Source organism: Pseudorca crassidens, chromosome 15 (assembly GCF_039906515.1).
Source record: "Pseudorca crassidens isolate mPseCra1 chromosome 15, mPseCra1.hap1, whole genome shotgun sequence".
Taxonomy (NCBI): domain Eukaryota; kingdom Metazoa; phylum Chordata; class Mammalia; order Artiodactyla; family Delphinidae; genus Pseudorca; species Pseudorca crassidens.
Genome location: NC_090310.1, coordinates 83,602,710 through 83,621,959, shown reverse-complemented (window position 1 = coordinate 83,621,959; position 19,250 = coordinate 83,602,710). Strand labels below are relative to the sequence as shown.

Sequence of the window (19,250 nt, the reverse complement as noted above, 5' to 3'; positions counted from 1 at the left end):
GCCAGAGCTGGCTGACACAGGGCACTGCATGTCCCATTCCTGCACCTCTGAATAGCAAGTGTCTCCTGGGCTGGCCCTCGGATCTCCGAGGTCAAAGTCACACTTGATGAGCTGACGTTCCTTTTGCAAAATATGCGACAGCCCTTTCCAGGTCACTGCAGTGGAATTTGACCCCTGGAGCCCGGCTCTCCCCCTTTCCAGAGCCAGGCTCTTGCCTGGTCCGTTCCCACCACTTCCTAGAAGCTCAGCCTCTGCCTCCTCTGAGGAGGGCAATGACGGCCATCTGCATTTCAATGTCTCTTTATTATTATATTACTGTTTTTAGATTATAAAAACCATATAGTCTTATCGTAAAAATATTGAAACGTGAATGTCAAAGTAAATCCCTTTCCCCAGAAATCAGCATTCTGTGAAAATTCTCTTAGAATTTTTTTTGCATATCCCGACAATATTTTTTAAACAAAAATGAGATAACACTCTGCATATTATTTCATCACCTCCTTTTTTTAACTTTAGGGACATCTTGGACATCAGTCTAAATCAAGACATTCTTTTTTAACAGCTGCAAAGACTCTGTTGTCTGGATGATCTGTAGTATATTGTTCCCTCCCCTATGGTAGCTGTTTAGGCGGTTGCTGATCCTTTGCTGTTACAAATACTGCTGCAACACACAGCCTCGTGCATGTATTGTGAGGCACTTGAGGAATCATAAAACTGAAAATTGGAATTAGAATCGGAAAAGTAGAATCACTAGGTCAAATAACCATGATAATATTAATCAAGCACTTACTAGGTCCCAGGCATTGTCTAAGGTGCTTTCCGTTTATTAATTAATTTAATCCTCACAGCCATCTTTAAAACAGTCACTATTAGTCCCGTTTCCAGGTGTGGAAACTGAATCACAGAGAGGTTAAGTATATGTGAGATCATAGCTAGTAAGAACTGTGTTTTAAATTTTGATCTAGGGACTTCCCTGGTGGTGTGGTTGTTAAGAATCTGCCTGCCAGTGCAGGGGACACGGGTTCAAGCCCTGGTCCGGGAAGATCCCACATGCCGCGGAGCAGCTAAGCCCATGCACCACAACTACTGAGCCTGCGCTCTAGAGCCCACGAGCCACAACTACTGAGCCTGCGTGCCGCAACTACTGAAACCCGTGCACCTAGAGACCATGCTTCGAAACAAGAGAAGCCACTGCAATGAGAAGCCCGCGCACCGCAAGGAAGAGTAGCCCCCGCCCGCCGCAACTAGAGAAAGCCTGCAGGTAGGAACGAAGACGCAATGCAGCCAAATAAATAAATAAAAATAAATAAATGATTTTTAAAAATTTTATCTGTATTCCGATACTGACCTCCAGAAAGATCGTTTCCAAGTATGCCCTGCTGTCAGGAACTGAGAACCAGAGCTCCCATTTACCCAGAGCTTCATCAGTGCTCTATGTTTCATCCCACTGCAGTCTTCAAAAGTACCCCATGGGGGAACAACAGTGGTCGCTGGGGGTCACCGGCTGGCACAAGGAGAGTGAGGATGATGACACCTGTTTCATTTCCAAATTAAAGAAAATGTATGTGCAAATGGTCTTAAGACGTCCATGGCCGCCCAAGGGTTTCCTGGACCCCCCAGGGGACCCCTCTCCCTAGTCATTCCCTGCACACGTCGTTGGTGGATTTGAGTCGTTGGTTATGGCAGTGACAGTGCCTTTGGAGGTCTTTGGGGGCGGCTGGGAGTGATTTGGGCGCAGAGCTGAGCAGAGTTTCCTGAATGAAAAGGCAAGACTCTTCCCAGGGTTAGGAGCATGGGGTGGGGGCAGAGAACAACTGCAAAGGTTGTAGATGGGAGTGACCTCCCACTTCCAGAAACAACCACGTGAGTCCTTTGTGGGAGTTTCAAGCACTCCTGGGGCGGCCACCTCCGGGCCCCTCCCCATCCGCTGTCCCACCGCAGCAGCAGCGAGCACACAGTGGTCTTGACTCCTCTGGGGCCCTGCAGGCATCCACCTCTGAGTGAGGCCACTAAGTCGCTCACACCTGAGTGTCAATTGCTTTACTCAGCTAATTAGATCAGCACCTTGCCTCCTGGATGCCCAAACCTCCCCCGAGGGCTTATCAGAGAGGAGACAGACTTATTTCTGAGGGAAGATAGCCCAAGGCTGACGGGTGGAGCCAGAGCTGCCCTCAGGAATTCCAGGAGGAAGACGGCAAGGCTGTTTCCCGGCCACTCGCGGGGAGGAGGTTGGGGTAGAGTTAACTGGAGAGGGTGGATGGATGGAGGAAGGTGCCAGGCCTGGGGATGGCTTGGAAGAGAGGGGGGATGGCTTGGGTCCCAAGGGTACCGGCAAAGCCCTCAGGGTGGCGGGGTCACTCCTGCACTGGTCAGGCAGGCCCATGGCTGCCCCAGCTAGGATGTGACCCCACCGCATGCAACGGGTCCTGTGTACCCAGCTTCTCAGTGGATTCTTTGTATCTCCTCTTTGGCACATCTTCACCTGCCCACTTTCTTTGTTTCTTTCTGTCTCGGAGTGAAGACAGCAAGCTCTTGGGTGCGGGTGATGCCCTGAGAGACCGCCAGGTGTCCCCCTATCTAAGATCAAGTCCAGATTGCTCAGTATGGTGGACCTGGGGCTGACAGTCCTTCCGCCTGGAGCATCCCCACACCTCTGCTCACACCCCAGCCTCCAGCTGCACCCAACTGACCGTATGTTTTCTCCTCCGAACCTTTGCACAAGCTGGTCTGTCTTCCCAGAATACCACCCCTCACCCCAGCCCCAGGGACAGGGTAGGTTTACCCCCTCCTGCAACAGCAATTTCCTTGAGTGACCCCTCCCTCTGGGCAGAGTGTCCCTGCCAGCCAGGGGGACCCTTGTGTGAATTTGTATGAGACGCCCCTGTACCACGATTAGGTGGGATGTTAGCAGTAGGGGGAGCAGGGTGAGGGGCATGCCGAACCCTCTGTACTGTGTTTGCAACTTTGCTGCAAGTCTAAAATTACTTCCAAAACAAAATGTCAGCAAGAAAAGGCACCCTTTCCTCCGTCCTACTGGGCTTGATTTCCCGTCCCCAGGGCAGGGCAACCTGTGTGACTGGCCCTATCGGACCTGTGGGTCAGCGTCTCTCCTTTGTCCGTCCTCCAGCCCCGTGTGGCCCCCACTGATACAGAGCATGGCCCGATGGAGAAATGGCTCAAAACACACACTCGTTGGCTCACTGATCCTTCTGGTTTTGGCTTCTCAAACCTTTAACACAGTCAGTTTGACCTGTAACCTGCTGTTTGAAACCATTTTGCTAAATGTCTCTGCCTTAGAGCGAGTCCCCTTGAAGCAGACGCTGAGACACGGATTCACGTGCCCGGGACTTCCTGAGGATGTGTGTCCAGGGCAGCTGGACGGGGCGGGCAGATGCCAAGCGTGGGGGGTCGTCAGGCGTGCCCAATGCCAAGCTCAGGACCCCGCCTGGTGGGAGTTCTGTCCAGAGTGTGAGTGACACTCGGAGCTCAGCCTACCTGGAGGCAAGGGCTGGACTCTTGGTCGTCGGCTAAGGGCCGCTGGGACCTCAACAGCCAGGTGTCTTTGGCTCCCTGGGCCTGTGACACAGCAGGAGCAGCTGCAGGAGGAGAGCACAGAAGCAGAGAGGGGCGTCCGAGGGGGCACAGGCAGACGCTGGCACTTGGCATCTGCAGGGCAGACAGTGAGACCAGGAAAATGGATGTTCAGTGGGGGAGGAACCTGCCAGAACCCACAGGCATGAGCTGGAGTCCATGAGGACCGACCGGAACCTGTGTTGGTTCTTGTCGCCTCTGACCATGGTGATGGGGGTGTCTTGCTACGGCCGGGACCTTCACCAAGGAGCTGAACACACGCCCGGCCCAGGAGCTGGAGGACCTGCAGGAAGAGCCAGGAGAAGGGGGGGCAGTGGCAGCCCCCTGTTATGGGACGAACTGTGTCCGCCCCAGAAGATAGGCTGAAGTCCTAACCCCCAGGGTCTCAGCGTGTGACCTCACTTGGAGATGGGGTCGATGCAGATCCTATTGGGTAATTAGTTGTGGTGATAAGTTGAAGTCCTGTTAGAGTAGGGTGGGCTCCCAATCCAGTAGGACTGGTGTCCTTGAACGGAGAGGGCAAGGGGGACACAGATACATGGAAGGAAGACGACGTAGAGATGCAGGCAGAGATCGGAGGGGTGCAGCCGTAAGCCCAGAACACCGGAGCCGCCAGCAGCTGGGAGAGGCCAGGAAGGATCCTCCCCTAAAGGCTTTGGCCCTAATTTGATACCTTGATTTCTCACTTCTAGCCTCCAGAATTTCGAGAGAATAAATTCCTGTCATTTTAAGCCATCTACGTTTTGGGTGCTTTGTTATAGCAGCTCTAGGAAGTGAGTGCAACCCCCTACCCAGGCACCGCAGAGAAGGGAGTTCCAGGAAACAGGTCGCAGACTGGCCGCGGCAGTGTATCAGAGCCACCCAGCCTCTTAGATGAACGTCACCACCTCAAGGAGGAGCCCTGAGCTGGGCCCCTGCCCAGCTCCTTACTGGTGCCAGTCGTGCATGGTTAAGTGGCGTTGGGTCACTGGGCATTCTTGCCGGCTCCCCCGGAGACCATTCGTTTTGGCAGACGAGCGTGCCGTCTGGTTCCTTCTCTCTGTTGTCTCAGGCCTAGCAAAGTGCCTGGCACATTGTAGGGCCTTTGGTAGCTGACAGAAGGGGGCGGGCTTTACAGGGAGAGAGACGTGACCATCGCTGGGCTGGCATCGCAGCCTCAGGGGGCGGGGGAGCTGGGGCCTCCTTTTCCCAGACCCGCACTGGTCAGCAGATCAACTTCTCAGAGAAAACCCGGCTTTTTTCCTTGCTCCTTTGGACAGACAGCCCCCAACCCTGACCTACCAGTTTCCTCCAAGTGCTGATTTATCAGGACAATAATAATCTTGGGGATGATTTATGGTTTGGAGGGATTACCAGCCTGTAGTGGTGGAGCTGATAGGCGTTTATTACCTACTTAACCATTTAAGTCGAACAAAAAAGGAAAGCCTTGTTGCACAAAAGGTGATGAATGTTTCTGTTAAAACACCCTGTTAACATGATTCATTAACATGACAAAGAACGGCTTGGTCTCCTGACACCAGCTATAGGAGATTGGAAGATCCCACCAGACCTGCGCTCTGGGGGCAGGGAGCGGGGCGGGGGCTGGCAGGAGGCTCCAGGAATTCAGGGATTTGCTTCGACTCTGCTTGGGGTGGGGTGTGGGGCATATCTGCCCAGGTCTCAGGCCAGCTGCTTTGTGGGATTTGGGTCTTTTTGAGAACCCTGACCCACGTTCACCTCCGGCAGCGGCGCTGCAAGCTGGACTGGGAAGGAAGTAGCTATAAAAAGAATCCCAGAGGTTTCCCTCAAATCTCCTCCGTATTGAATCATTTCTAAACAGCAGAGGGGTTGGGTAAGGATGTCACGACTGTGCCACCTCATGCCAGTGTCAGGTCACTCAGCAGCTGACACAGAGTAGTGGATAATGAGCCTTTAATGAATAGAAACGTGGCAGAAAGTGATACAGTGGAGTGACCAAGAGCTGGAGGTGGGCAGTGGGAGGGGTGCTGTGGACTGGCCTGGGCTTAAACTCTTCCTCCGCCCCGCCCTCCCTGTGCGATCTTGAAGAAGTCACTTCTCTCTGAGCCTCAGTTTCCTTGCCTGTAAAACGGAGCTGACACCTGGACCTAGTTCCAGGGTTGTTGCCAGGGTTCAGTGAAAGAATCATAGCAAAGCTCTTGGGTCAGTTCTTGGGTGGAGCGTAGCACAGCGCCTGGCACAAGTGGCTGCTGAGTAAAGGATCTTCGGGGGTACATTCAGGCTGTTTAATGAAATTCCTGGTTCATCAAAGGTACCATCTGGGCAGTGCGCGCCAGGATCAGCCCTTCTCTGGAGTTCTGCCAGCTTGTTACTGCTTTTTAAAAAATACAGATAACATTTATCCAATACCACCTCGTCTTTCTCCCTTGATTCTCACTCCAGCCCCATGAGGTCTGCTCTGTCATCAGCTCCATTTTCCAGATGAGGATTGTTGAGGTTCAGAAAGGGTTAAGTGACACCCCAAATCACATGGCCAGGAGAGGATGGGTGCCCAGTTTGAACCCTAATCTGTCTGAATCTTTGGTATTTAAAAGTGTATCCTGCCAGCTGGGAGAGGCAGGAAATGGGCAAATGTTTCTTAAGGAATCACGTACCAGAATCTTTCATGCCCTTTATCTCATTGAATCACTATGGCAGCACTTCAAAGTGGTATTTTATTAGTCTTGATTCATAGCTGCTTGCTCATAGAGTGTTAGTCCTTCAGTACAAGGAGTGACTTTGGGGAGGCAGGCTGGCTTTGGGGCAAACCACTTTCAGGTTCAGCTTCACTATGGAGCTGTGTGACCTAGCATAAGTTGCTTAACCTCTCTGTGCCTCAGCTTCTCGATTGGTAATCCTGGCACCTACCTCCTAGGGTGGTTTGAGGCTCCATGACTTTATATCTCCATGAGGGGCTCATGGTCAGGGCTCAGTACTTGTTTTCTGTGATAATTGGGCAGCGGCGGGCTGGACTCCGGCAACATGCCCCCCTCTGTCCCCACACCCGTCATTCCTGAGAGGGTTACAGCGATCTACAGGGTTTCCATCACTAGAAACTGTTCACGCCGATCTGACCCCATTGATAACAACTCCCCCAAACACACCTCCCTGTTTTTCTCTTTTATTTGAAGATGAAATTCATATTTCTACTATCTACTATAGGTGTGTCTGAGAGCAAAAAAAAAAAAAAAAAAGTAATTTAAAAGCCTGGAATTCAAAACGCGCAAACCTTTGAAGCTAGAGCCAGCTGAAAAAATTGTAGTCAACTGTAGTCATTCATGTTTATCACGAAGAGAAAAAAAGGTTCACTCCAAACAAAGGCGCTTACCGGGGAGAGGGAAAATATGAGAAGTATTTGGTCAAATGCCGTCCTCTGAGCAGCTTACCCAGCAAGGCGTTTCACCCACCAGGGGCTTGGCCTCTCCCCCCACCCCAGGAAGTTATTAAGTTGAAAATAATTAAGGTTGCTACGTGACTTCACCTCTTGTGAAACCGCTAGAAAGGAATCCCGTCATTGTTTAATTAAAAAACGAAGAAGGGAAAGAAGGAAGGAAAGAAGGGGAGGAAGGAAGGAAGGAAAGAGGGATGGGGAAGGGAAGAAAGGAAACCGTGTGATGTGCTTAGAGGACGGGGCTCTCCCGGGGTGGGGGGCGGGGGGGGAACATCTCTTCTTATCACAGAATGAGCTCATTTCCCACTCAGCTGGAAAGTGGTCCCTGCCAGGCCTTCCCCCTGTTGCTCCCACCCCTTGCCGGCACCTCTGCGGTTGCCTCTTTCCTGCACCCAGGAGGGAACAAAGGGATTCTGAAGTTCTTTTGGCACCATATGCCAACTTCTTCTAAAGACACACAGGGTCCCAGTTAGAACACCGAGCAGAAGTTCTGGATTCAGACTGGCTCCAGCGTCTCCCCGTTATGTGGCCTGGGGAAAGGTCCCTGGCTTTTGCTTGACTATGATTTTACTTACGTGCAAAACAGGATCAGTAATATACTTGTTCTGCCTATGTATTTAGACTGAACTCTTTTTTATTTTTCGGTAGGTCAAAAATGGCCAAATATCAGTAATTCCATAAGGTTCTACCTGAATCAGTTAAAAAGGAAAGAGCATGGGAGTGTTTTGAAAGTGGTTAAGTGTTGTACCGATACAGTCATTAAGTCATCCCACGGGTAGTCGCTGAGTGTCTCCGAGATGCCAACACGGCTAAGTCAGCACGTACTGTGGACCCTGCTTAATCCTGCGACAACCCCAGGGATGGATGTGACTGTTCCTCATTTTATGGATGAGGAAACTGAGGCTCGTATGTCCAGAATCACATACCCTAGGACATTCAGCGGAATGTAGAGCAGCCAGAATTTGAACTTGAGCAGTCTGGCTTCCGAACCCAAGCTCTTCATCGTTAATTAATCAATCATCAGTTATTTTTTTTAAAATCTTTATATTCATTCAATAAATATTTATTGAGTTTTTAAAATGGGCCAGGCACTGTTCTAGGCATTGGGAATACAGTGATAAGGAAGATAAAGCCCCTGCTCCTACGAGAGAGAAAGACAACATACAGCAGATGAGTAAAAAGTATTACAGATGCTGGTAGTAACAGGAGGGAAGATAAGGGGTGGGGTGGAGAGGCTATCTATAATGGGAAACTCTTAAAACCTTTGGAATTTTCTGAGTAATAGGGATGATAGGAGCATCTTTTGTTATAGTATTTGGTGTTTGGCTCTGGTTCCTGACACAGAGCTCCTAAAGCCTTTGGAATTTTGTGATAGCAACATGTTTTGCTCTAATGAGGTGACTCTGGGCAGATCCCTGAATAGCTTCATGATGGGGACTGGTCACCGGAAAGACTGGATCTTGATGAGAAGCTTGGGACTTTCAGCCCTACCCCCGCTCCCCATCTCAGGGGAAGGGCGAGGGGCTGGGGATTGAGTTAATAGTTGATCATGCTTATGTGATGAAACTTCCATAAAAAACTCTAAATGATGATATTCAGGGAGCTTCCATGTTAGCGAACACATCCACACGCTGGAAGGGTGGAGCACTCCAACTCCACAGGAACAGAAGCTCCTTTATAATAAACCAGCAAATGTAAGTAGTCCTTGAGTTCTGTGAACAGTTATAGCAGATTACTGAACCTGAGGAGAGGGGTCATGGGAACCCCCAATTTATAGCTGGTTGGTCAGAAGTGCAGGAGGTCCAGGACTTGTGTTTGATATCTAATGTCAGGTTAGTCTTTTGGGACTCAGCCCTTAACCTGTGGGGTCTAACTCCAGGTCGTTAGTGTCAGAATTGAATTGAATTGTAGGATACACAATTGGCATCCAGAGAGTTGGAGAATTGGTTGGTGCAGGGAAAAACCCACACACACATTTGGTGTCAGAAGTGTTGGGAGTAGAAACGGAGCATATAGTTGGTGTCAGAAGTGGGATTTGTTAGAACAGCCCTGGCTCATGGAAACATGTGGCTTGAGAAGAGAGAGGATGGAAGGGTGGGGGATGAGGAACTTTTGATTCCTGGGTGGCCACGTGGTCACCCACGGTGTGGAACAGCAGGAATGCTGCAGTCAGTTACTAAAGATAAAAGTTGCTCATGGAATTCAGAGTTGTATCCAACTCCTAGGGAGTTTGTTCACTGGATGCATCAGGAAATGTAAACTAATAAGAAAAAAAGCAAAATATATTCAATATAATGCTTTGGTTATTGTTGTCTGTAAGAGCTAAAATGAAATTAAAAGAGAATGCTGGGCTGGACCTTGATGCAAGACAAAGCTCAGATTTCAGTCAGTCTGTGCTTGGCTACCACCCTCAAAGCCACCCATAAAAGGAAAAATTATGTGGGGGCCACAGAGAGTACCCCCAAGGCCTCTAGTCACCAAAAAAGGAGTCCATGTGAGGGGAGGGAAGAGTCAAGAAACTTTTGAAACCAAGGGGGATAGTGTGAAGGAGTTGTCTCATTTTGTGGATCAGTGTCACCAGATTCCTGAAGAACCTTAACTAAAATGAATTTCGAGAGTGATTACCTCAGGGGCAGTAGCCTCAGTTTGTAACACTGCAGAGTAGAAGAGGCTCTTCTGATGGGTGGTCTGGGTGCTGATATTGGAGGAGGCCAGGGTGCCTGGGACATCTGGAATGGAGTAAGAGCAGTAAGGGCGGCCAGAGAGGCAGAGCAACTGTGAACCGTGGCCTGGGCTTCTGGAGGAGGCCAGGGCCACCATCCAGGCAGAGGTGACGGGGGCCTGGGTCTGGGTGCAGGCGTGAGAGGTGGGTGGAGTCAGAATATGCCTTGAAGGTAGAGGGGGCAGCACCTGCTGATAGACTAGGTGTGTGAGAGAGAAAGAGAAGGCTGTTGTTTTTGTTATTCCAAGTCCACAGCTAATAACTTGCAGAGGGGGGACTAGAGGTCCAGGCTCTTGATATTGGTCAAATGTTGTCCACCGTTCATTCATTTCACAAGCATTGATTGAGTGCTTGCTGTGTGCCTGTGCCTGGCGCCGAGTCAGACCTGCTCTGCTCTCATACAGCTTACGTTCTCGAGGGGAAGGCAGATTCCAAGTCACAAGTGTCCTAATGGCTACTATAATCACGTGGATGTAGAGAGGTGGGGGGTGCCCCAGGAATACAGAGGGGACCTCCTTACCCCAGGCTCCCCTGGACCTGCCGAAGGACAAAGCTGGACCAGAAAGATAGCCAGCGTCTCCTGACCTCCTCCCAAGGGCTGGGGAGTATGCAGAGCAGCTTGCATCCGGGATCTCATTTTAATCTTGGTAAGAACCCTAGGAGAAAGGAATTATGTTTATTCCCCTTTTATAGATGAGAAAGCCCAGGGTTCGGGGGAGCAGGGCAGGTAGCTCAAGGTCACACAGCTGGCCGCGCCGAGACTCAAATCTCGAGATCTGGATCCTAGGTTTCACTGTCTTCTCTGCTCAGCGTTCTCTGATATCAGCCCCTTCCCATTACTTCTTGGAGCAAAAGGGAAGTGATTAATAAATCAATATGTCACATAATAAGCATGGTTTACCTCCAGACAGTCCCCTGTGATAGAAGCAGGTGTGTTTTTTTGGGAGGGGGTGAGCATGAGGGAAACTTGATGAAAGTCCAGAATTTTCCCCACAAAGTCCACATGACCTTTAATTACTTACAGATTTAATAGAATATCATTCCACATGATTTATTCCACTGGAAGATTGATTAGTAATATAACTTGAATTGTATTGCATTTCCCCATGCAATTTAAGATGATTTAGTGCCAAATAAAGACTAACCTCAAAGCCCTTGCTTCAAAGAACAGCAGTCCCCCTTCCTGTCCGAATGCATGTGGGAGGGAGAAATTGTGCCTTCCCCCACCCCCATCCCCCCACCCCCACCCACCCCCCACCCCCACCCCTCCCACCCCCACCCCCCCACCCCTCCCACCCCCACCCCCCCACCCCTCCCACCCCCCCACCCACCCCCCCACCCCTCCCACCCCACCCACCCCCCCACCCACCCCCCCACCCCTCCCACCCCACCCACCCCACCCCCCCACCCACCCCCCCACCCCCATCAGAAAGCAATTCCATCTCTCCTAACCTTTAACTAAGTGAGGATCCGGATCCTTGCAATCTTGGCCGTGGATCTGGGTCACTTTCTCTTAGCCCAGGGTTTCTCAGCCTCAGTACTGTGGACATTTGGGTCCGTTCCTTCTCTGCTGTGGCCTGTCCTGTGCACTGTAGGGCGGTGAGCAGCACTCCTGGCCTCTGCCCACCAGGTGCCAGGAGCACCCCCTGCAGTTGTGAATAACTAAAAATGTCCCCAGGGCTTCCCTGGTGGCGCAGTGGTTGGCAGTCCACCTGCCGATGCAGGGGACACGGGTTCGTGCCCCGGTCCGGGAAGATCCCACATGCCGCGGAGCGGCTGGGCCCGTGAGCCATGGCCGCTGAGCCTGTGCGTCCGGAGCCTGTGGTCCGCAACGGGAGAGGCCACAACAGTGAGAGGCCCGCGTACCGCCAAAAAAAATAGATAAAAATGTCCCCAGACATTGACACCTGTCCCCTGGGAGCAGAATCTTCACCCCTGGCTGAGAACGACCGATCCAGACTTCACTGATGTGGGGAGAACCAAAGTATGTTCTTTAGAAAAGAACAAATGAGCACAGTTAAAATCTCACTTGCACATGTATAATTAAAAGAGGGGAAACTCTCTCGGAGGGATAAATCACACCTTTTGTTTCTTGTCTCTCTGGTCTCTGTTGTTACATAGACAACATCCTTCAGGTCCACCTGGGAGACCCTCAGAGGACACTCAGGTGGACCTCAGGTTTTAACAGGGGTGTTGAGCAGGCAGCACGTTGTGACGTGTGAGTGGCTGGTACATTTCAGTCTGTTTCTTCCCTTCTATGTCAGATCCTGCGGGAACCAATGGGACCCCGAGGCCTCCACATGAAAGCACAGTGGTCAGAATGTGGCTCCCCCAGTGCAGGCTGAGTTCTCGGGCCAGGGAAACACATGTTGCACTTAGTACATTGGCTCTACCAGCTCCTGGGTTTTCAGCTTTTGGGAACCCCTGTCCCTCTGGGATGACATTTGATGTTACTGTGTGTGTGTGTGTGTGTGTGTGTGTGTGTGTGTGTGTGTGTGTGTGTGTGTGTGTGTGCGTGCACGCATGTTTGAGTCTCTTAACACGTTGCAGACACTAATTATGGAAATTTGTGGGACAGTCCGCCTCACACCAGCCCCCTTCCCTTTTCCATTTTAGACAACAAATAAAACAGCCCTGTTCTCCTTTGCGGCAGGACCACCAAGGCTGAGCAAAGGGCCGCCAGCCCCTCCCAACGGTTCCCTTGTGCTCTGCCCCGCTTGGCTCTTTCAAGGACGGCTCAATGAGTGGCCTTGTTGAGACTTCCACTAAGGCCCGGCCTAGAAGGGACCATTAAAAACAGTTTAATCAGAACAAAAGAAGTTCTGTTCTTATTGTCCCCCTGGTTGCAGTTTGGATGCAGCAGCTGAAAATCTATCTGCACTAAGCCACAAATCCGGACCCAGCCATGCCTCGAAGTTCGCCCTCCACAGAGATTTCTGGGTGGATCTTTGGAGCAGATAATTTACAACGAAAGCAAAATGCAAGGAGAAGCCTTTTTATTTGGCACAAATGTTTCCCATTAAAAGCCTTCGAAAGCCCCTGGTAACTGGAGTGCTCCTTTCGCTGCCCCAGCTCAAGGTGATCATGTTTATGCGTACAGAGCACCTTAAAAGAATTCCTGGCTTGGATGCCCATCCTGTCTGCGAGGAACAGTGTGGAACCCGATTGTGAAAAAGTATACAGAGGCAGAGGCATGTGAAAGGGAGTGTCTTTCGGTTGATTTTAAATGCCTGCCCTGGAAGCTTTGCGGTCAGTGATTTTCTGCTGCTGAGAAGTTCCAAACAGGTAGGGGCATTTGTGGTAAGCTTCCTGAACCGTCCGGAAACAGGGAGAATTGCCCCGAAGTGGAGCCGCTTGTGTGTCGTGAGGGGATGGGAATTTTTGTGGCCGGCTTTCTGGGACACAAAAGAAGCTCAGTGCTGCCTATTCTTTGGAATAGACCATCTAAAAGAGGTTATTTTTAAATTTTTGGTTTTCTAAAGTTCGTTTTTAATTCTATTTTTTTTTCTGTATCAGCAAAGATGAAATTCCTAGGGAGACAAGGTTCAGAAGCTCATCTTATTTGACCTCGAGGTTCCTCGTCCAGATTTTTCCAGAATGGGCAGCTCGTGGGGTTGTGGGCTCTTTTTGCTGTGCAGGGCCTAATGCAGCTCAGAACCGTTTTCATCCCAGCTCATGAGTAGCTCTGAACAAAAGGAGTCAAAGGAACAAGTCTTACTGTTTGGGCCTCAACTTGGGGGAAAATGTGTCTGTTAAGGCCCGAGGAGGACCCTCCTGTGCAGACATCAAAGAACTAGCCAGAAAGCAACACGGGAACGGCTGGGTGGAAGCATTTCCGTGTGATGTCGAATAAAAGCCCCAAAGGGAATTCAATGCCAGGTGGATGTTTCTCTCCTGGTGCCCAGCAGCCCCAGAGTCCAGGCCCCTGTCATTCTTTATCCCCCGTGGAATTCCTATGTGCCCATCTTGGGCAGTGAGGGTTATGAGGCTGTCATGAGACCAGTACTTGTGATTAGTCACCATTTCTGTTTTTTTTTAATAAATGTATTTATTGTATTTATTTATTATTTTTGGCCGCATTGGGTCTTTGTTGCTGCGCGCGGGGGCTACTCTTCGTCGCGGTGCGTGGGCTTCTTATTGTGGTGGTTTCTCTTCTTGTGGAGCACGGGCTCTAGGTGCGTGGGCTTCCGTAGTTGTGGCACGTGGGCTGAGTAGATGTGGCTTGCGGGCTCTAGAGCGCAGGCTCAGTAGTTGTGGCACATGGGCTTAGTTGCTCCGTGGCATGTGGGATCTTCCTGGACCAGGGCTCAAACCCCTGTCCCCTGCACTGGCAGGTGGATTCTTAACCACTGCGCCACCAGGGAAGCCCTAGTCACCATTTCTTTTTTTTTTTTAATTATTATTTATTTTATCTATTTATTTTTGGCTGTGTTGGATCTTCGTTGCTGCGTGCAGGCTTTCTCTAGTTGCGGCAAGTGGGGGCTACTCTTCGTTGTGGTGTGCGGGCTTCTCATTGCGGTGGCTTCTCTTGTTGCGGAGCACGGGCTCTAGGCACTTGGGCTTTAGTAGTTTGGGCATGAGGGCTCAGTAGTTGTGGCACGAGCGCTCAATAGTTGTGGCTCACGGGCTCTAGAGTGCAGGCTCAGTAGTTGCGGTACACGGGCTTAGTTGCTCCGCGGCATGTGGAATCTTCCCGGGCCAGGGCTCGAACCTGTGTCCCCTGCATTGGCAGGCGGATTCTTAACCACTGTGCCACCAGGGAAGTCCCTTAGTCACCATTTCTTAAGTAATTAGCATATGATGGGCACTTTCCATGGATTTTCTCGCTGACTCTTCCTGGCAACATGGGGGAGATAAATGAGAGAAGTAAGTCTCCCCATTTTACAGATGGGAGAATGGAGACTCGGCAAGGGTCAGTAAACTGTGCAGGCCCCCACGGTGAGCAGGTGGACGGTTCTGACCAGCAGGCCCGGATGGGCTTGAGGTTCTGCTCCCAGTGATGCCGGTGCTACTGGCCCACCAACCACACGTTGAGAATCAAGGGTTTAATGCAGGAGCCGGTCAATGTTTTCTGTAAAGTGTGGTTTACAGATTGTAAATATTTTTGACTCTGCAGACCATATGGTCTCTGTCCCAGCTATTCAACTCTGCTGTGTAGCATGAAAACAGCCATAGATAATACGTAAACAACTGGCGTAGCTGTGTTCCAGTACAACTTTATTAACTAAAATAGGTGACTGAATGTGGTCTGTGGGCCTTAGTTTGCTGACCCCTGACCTAGTCCCTAGACTAGATGCACAGTCTGCACTTCACAGAGATGTAGGGAGGCTGAAATGAGTTCGGCCTGTGATGTGCTGAGGCAGATGCTGCTGGTTGCTGGCCCTGTATCCCTTCTTCCCTCCTTCCTTTCTACCAGAACCAACATGATGCCAATTAAAAATACCCGCTGATTAGCCTCTGTTGCAGCTAAGGATGGCTGTGTGGCCCTGCGATGGCTGATGAGATGTGAGGATGAGATATGTTGCTATCAGGAAAGGCTGTTGTTTCCCCTTGTCCCCCTCCTTCTTCCGTTCATCCTGCCTGGAAGACTGATGTGATGGCTGGAGCTGGGCAACCGGGAGGACACTGAAACCATGAGGAAGCAAACTACAGGCTTCGGACAGCAGGGCAGGAAGCTTAAGAAGAAGAAGGTACTTGTGGTGTTTTCTGAGAAGCTACATCAACCTTGGACTTCCTACCTGTACACTTCCAGTATGGGAGAAAACCACACCCTCTTTTGGTCAAGCCATTATGGGCAGGTTTCTGTTAATACAGCCACGTGCAATCCTACCAGTCCAGTTCTGGATGAATAGTGAGTATTTAATAAGTGATTGATATTCAGTGTTGGTAATGTCAGAAGTGAAATCTTTGACCTCTTGGGCATCTTGAATGATGGGTAGGGTGGTAAGGTGGCATGTTTTGTCATGGTATCAATTTTAATGCCTTTTTTCTCCTTTAATTCAGTGAGCAGTTAGGAGGTTGGGTAAAGAAGTGGAAAGAACAATGCCTTTGTATTTTTCATGCTGTCATAATGTGCCTGTTTCTCTCCTTTCCCCAAAGACACAGTTGACCTCTATCTGAATCATCCCTGTGCCCCTGGGTACTGGTACCTGCAACTCACCCACCACATGCTTGTAGAGGCTCGGGGGTGGAGACTTCTTGCCCAATGTGATGGTTAATTTTAAGTGTCAACTTGACTGGGCTAAAAGATGCCCAGACAGCTGGTTAAACGTTATTTCTGGGTGTGTCTGTAAGAGTGTTTCTGGAAGAGATTAGTATTTGAGTTGGTCAACTGAGTAGAGATGATCACCCTCACCAGTGGGGTTGGGCATCATCTGACCCATTGAGGGTGTGAATAGGGTGAAATATGGCGGAAGTGCCAATTCAGTCTCTGCCTGTGCTGGGACATCCATCTCCTGCCCTTGGACATCCTCACTCCTGGTTCTCAGGCCTTCAGACTCAGACTGAATTACACCACCAGGGTTCCTGTTTCTTTAGCTTTCAGAGGGTAGATTGTGGGACTTTTTGACCTCCATCATTGCATGAGCCAATTCCTACAATAAATATCGATAAATATTGGTTCTGTTTCTCTGGAGAACCCTGAATAATACACTCCTATGGCATCACTGTTGTTTGTCCTTCCAGCAGTCCCTCTCCACCTGCTTCTTACAACAGCACAGGAGCCAAACCTCATACTTATTTTCCCAGCCTCCCTTGCAGCCAGGTGTGGCCACGTGACCTGCTCTGACCAATGGGATGAAAGGGAGGTCCACTGGGGACTTCTGGGAAAATCTTCAGTCCCAATAAAAAGAGAGAGGGGCAGAGGAGAGGTTTCCATGCCCAATCCCTTCTATCTTTGGCGCAGGTTGTGTGAGGGCATAATACCTGGATCTGTGGCAACCATTTGTGACCTTAAGGTAACAAGTCAGAGAAAGAAAAGCCAACCCGATGAGGAGGGCAGAGAAGGGAGATGGAGACAGCCTGAGTCCTTGGTGACTCTGTTGAATTTCTGAGCCAATTCTAAAACCATTTTCCTCCTTACCTGTTGTTCTTTGAGATCATATAATAGCTGTATCATTTAAGACACCAGCCAGGGTTTCCCTACAGCCAAACACATCCCAAACACATCACCTTCCATGCGGTACCTTTTTAAGTTTAGTAAGCGGAGCTCTTCACAGGGTCCCCCACCCCCCAACCTCTTCTTCCTCCCCGTTCCCCACCTCAGTCCATGACACCACCCTTTACCTGGTAATTCAGGCCAAAAACCTTGACATCATCCTTAGTCTCTCTTTCCCCCATGCCCTACATCCAGTCCATCTGGAAATCCTGTTATCTGTCTTCAAAAGGAAACCAGAATCCAATCAGTTCAACATTCTTACAAACTTAGTGACTTAAAATAACACATGTTTATTATCTTTTAGTTTCTGTGAGTCAGGAGTCTCTGTTAGCCTAGCTGGGTCCTTTGCGGGACGGCAGTAAAGGTATTGGCCGGGGCTGGGTTCTCATCTGAAGGCTCAACTGTGGAAAGATCTGCTTCCAAGTTTATGTGGTTGTTGACAGGACACAGTTCCTTGCTGACCGTTAGCCAAAGACCACCCTCCAACTTTGTTCCCTAATGCTCCAGCCACAGAGACCTCTGGCTACCTTCAACACATAAGCATGTCTTGCTTCAAGGCCTTTGCACTTTCTGTTCCCTTGACCTAGAATGCTTTTCCGCAGGGATGTGAGCAGCTCCCTTCCCACTGCCTTCAGCAGGCTCTGGTCAGACACATGTCCTCCAGGAGGGTTTACCTGACCACTGTAGCTAAAGTAGCACTCTTGTCTCTCTCTGAACCCACGCTCTGCCTCACTGGGTCTTCTGTCTGACAGCCCCATTAGGATAGAAGGTCAACAAATCAGGAATTGTATTTGCTCCTTGTTGTTCACCCTGTACCCACCATTCTCAGGAGAGTGCCTGCTGGGCACACAGTTATGCTCCATAAATATTTATTGCATGCAAACAGGCTGAACCTCTAGAAGGATGAACCCTTGCTCTTGAAGAAGAGGAAGAAAAGAGTTTTAAGGTGCAAGGTAGGAGCAAAGACAGGGAAAAGCCAACCAACACACAAGCAAAAACCACTGGCACATGACATCCGCCCCTAATTAGCATCTCCGACCATGTGCCAGGCGCTGTCCTCAGAGCTCAAGGCAGGTGGACTCTGCTGTTTTAGCGAGGGAGGTGGACAAGAGACCAGGAGCTGCACTGAAGCGAGCTGAGTTAGGCTGTGGCAGAAAAAGTGCAGGGGGCTCTGCATCTCCTCTGTCAAGCAGGTATTTATGGAGCACTGACTGTGCAGGGTCCCTAGTTAGACACAGAAAGTATAAAACAACGGGATCCAGTGTGCCTCTGGGACCTCAGAAAGCAATGGGCGCGAGGCGTCCGCCCCTAACGTTCGGCCAGCAGTCAAGCAGGGCTGGGATTTGGAGGATGGAGAGACCACGTGGCAGTGATAATTCTGGCTCCCCAGGGTGTCTGTCTGTCTGCAAAACCCCAGCTCAGCTGGATGCTTGACCAGAGAGGGGATTCTTTGATCAAAGGTGGTGCTGGTATCTGCTCTTTCATTTTCACCCACCTGGCATCCCTTCCCCGCTTTTTCTAGTGACAGCATCCCCTTGGTTTGGAGGGACAGCTGCTGCCCCACGGCAGGCACGGGTCTCTGTTGAGGCTTTCAGTACCTTGATCCCCACCCTGACCCAGGGGCAGTCAGGTGACCCAAGTCAGGAAATCCAGGTGCTCCACTAACTGGTCTACAAGGTGAGCCAAGATCTGGACATCCTCTCCTGGGAGTGGATCCCCCCGCCCCGCCCCCAGGGTCACCAGCCAACACTGTATGGTGGCTGAGACCCCCTGCCATGCAAAGAAAGCTTGTCTGTGGTAGGAAAAAATGAACATTCAGACAGATGCTGAATCAACAGAGAGAGACAGAGAGAAACTAAGCCACAGAGAAGAAAGCACGGTAAGCCCCAGTACAGCCCAGACAGAGCTCCCTTTAGCGGCTCCACTTGGATTTGGGCTGATACCACTGGGACTTGAGAGACCCCCTGACTTACTGTAACAGCTCAGGGAAACTCTGCACTTTAATTAAAGACCGAGGAGGCCCGCAGTGAAGAAACCTGTTTATCTTTCTTGAGCTCATCATTTCTTAAACTTACTTGACCAGAAATTCCTTTTTCCGCAGGACACGTGCGGACATTTTGATGACCAGGGAGAAAGAGACGGCATATTCCAGGTGATGAGACAGCAGAGGTGTGGAGGTAACATTTGCAACATAAAAACTCATCTGGGCAATGGGGCTTTGAGGTAGCTTCTTGAAGCCAGAAGTAGGGAATTATCTAAATCCCCCCAAACCTTCCTGCCTCTTGTAGGGTTCACTTCCCGAGTGAAGAGATCTGTGTCCACATGGGACCATTTTTACAAGATGACTTCTCTGAGTCACATTCCGTTGTTTTATCTATAAAAATTCTGCCTCG

At 50.3% G+C, this 19,250-nt stretch overlaps 1 long non-coding RNA gene across 1 annotated transcript in view; it reads left to right on the top strand.

The window, feature by feature from the left end:
- LOC137206511 (uncharacterized) overlaps positions 1-19,034 on the top strand; it is a 62,780-nt gene extending 43,746 nt beyond the window's left edge. The window contains exon 3 of the long non-coding RNA XR_010934674.1: positions 18,959-19,034. This is a non-coding gene — a long non-coding RNA (uncharacterized lncRNA). The remainder of the gene's footprint in view (positions 1-18,958) is intronic.
- Positions 19,035-19,250: the final 216 nt, after the last annotated feature.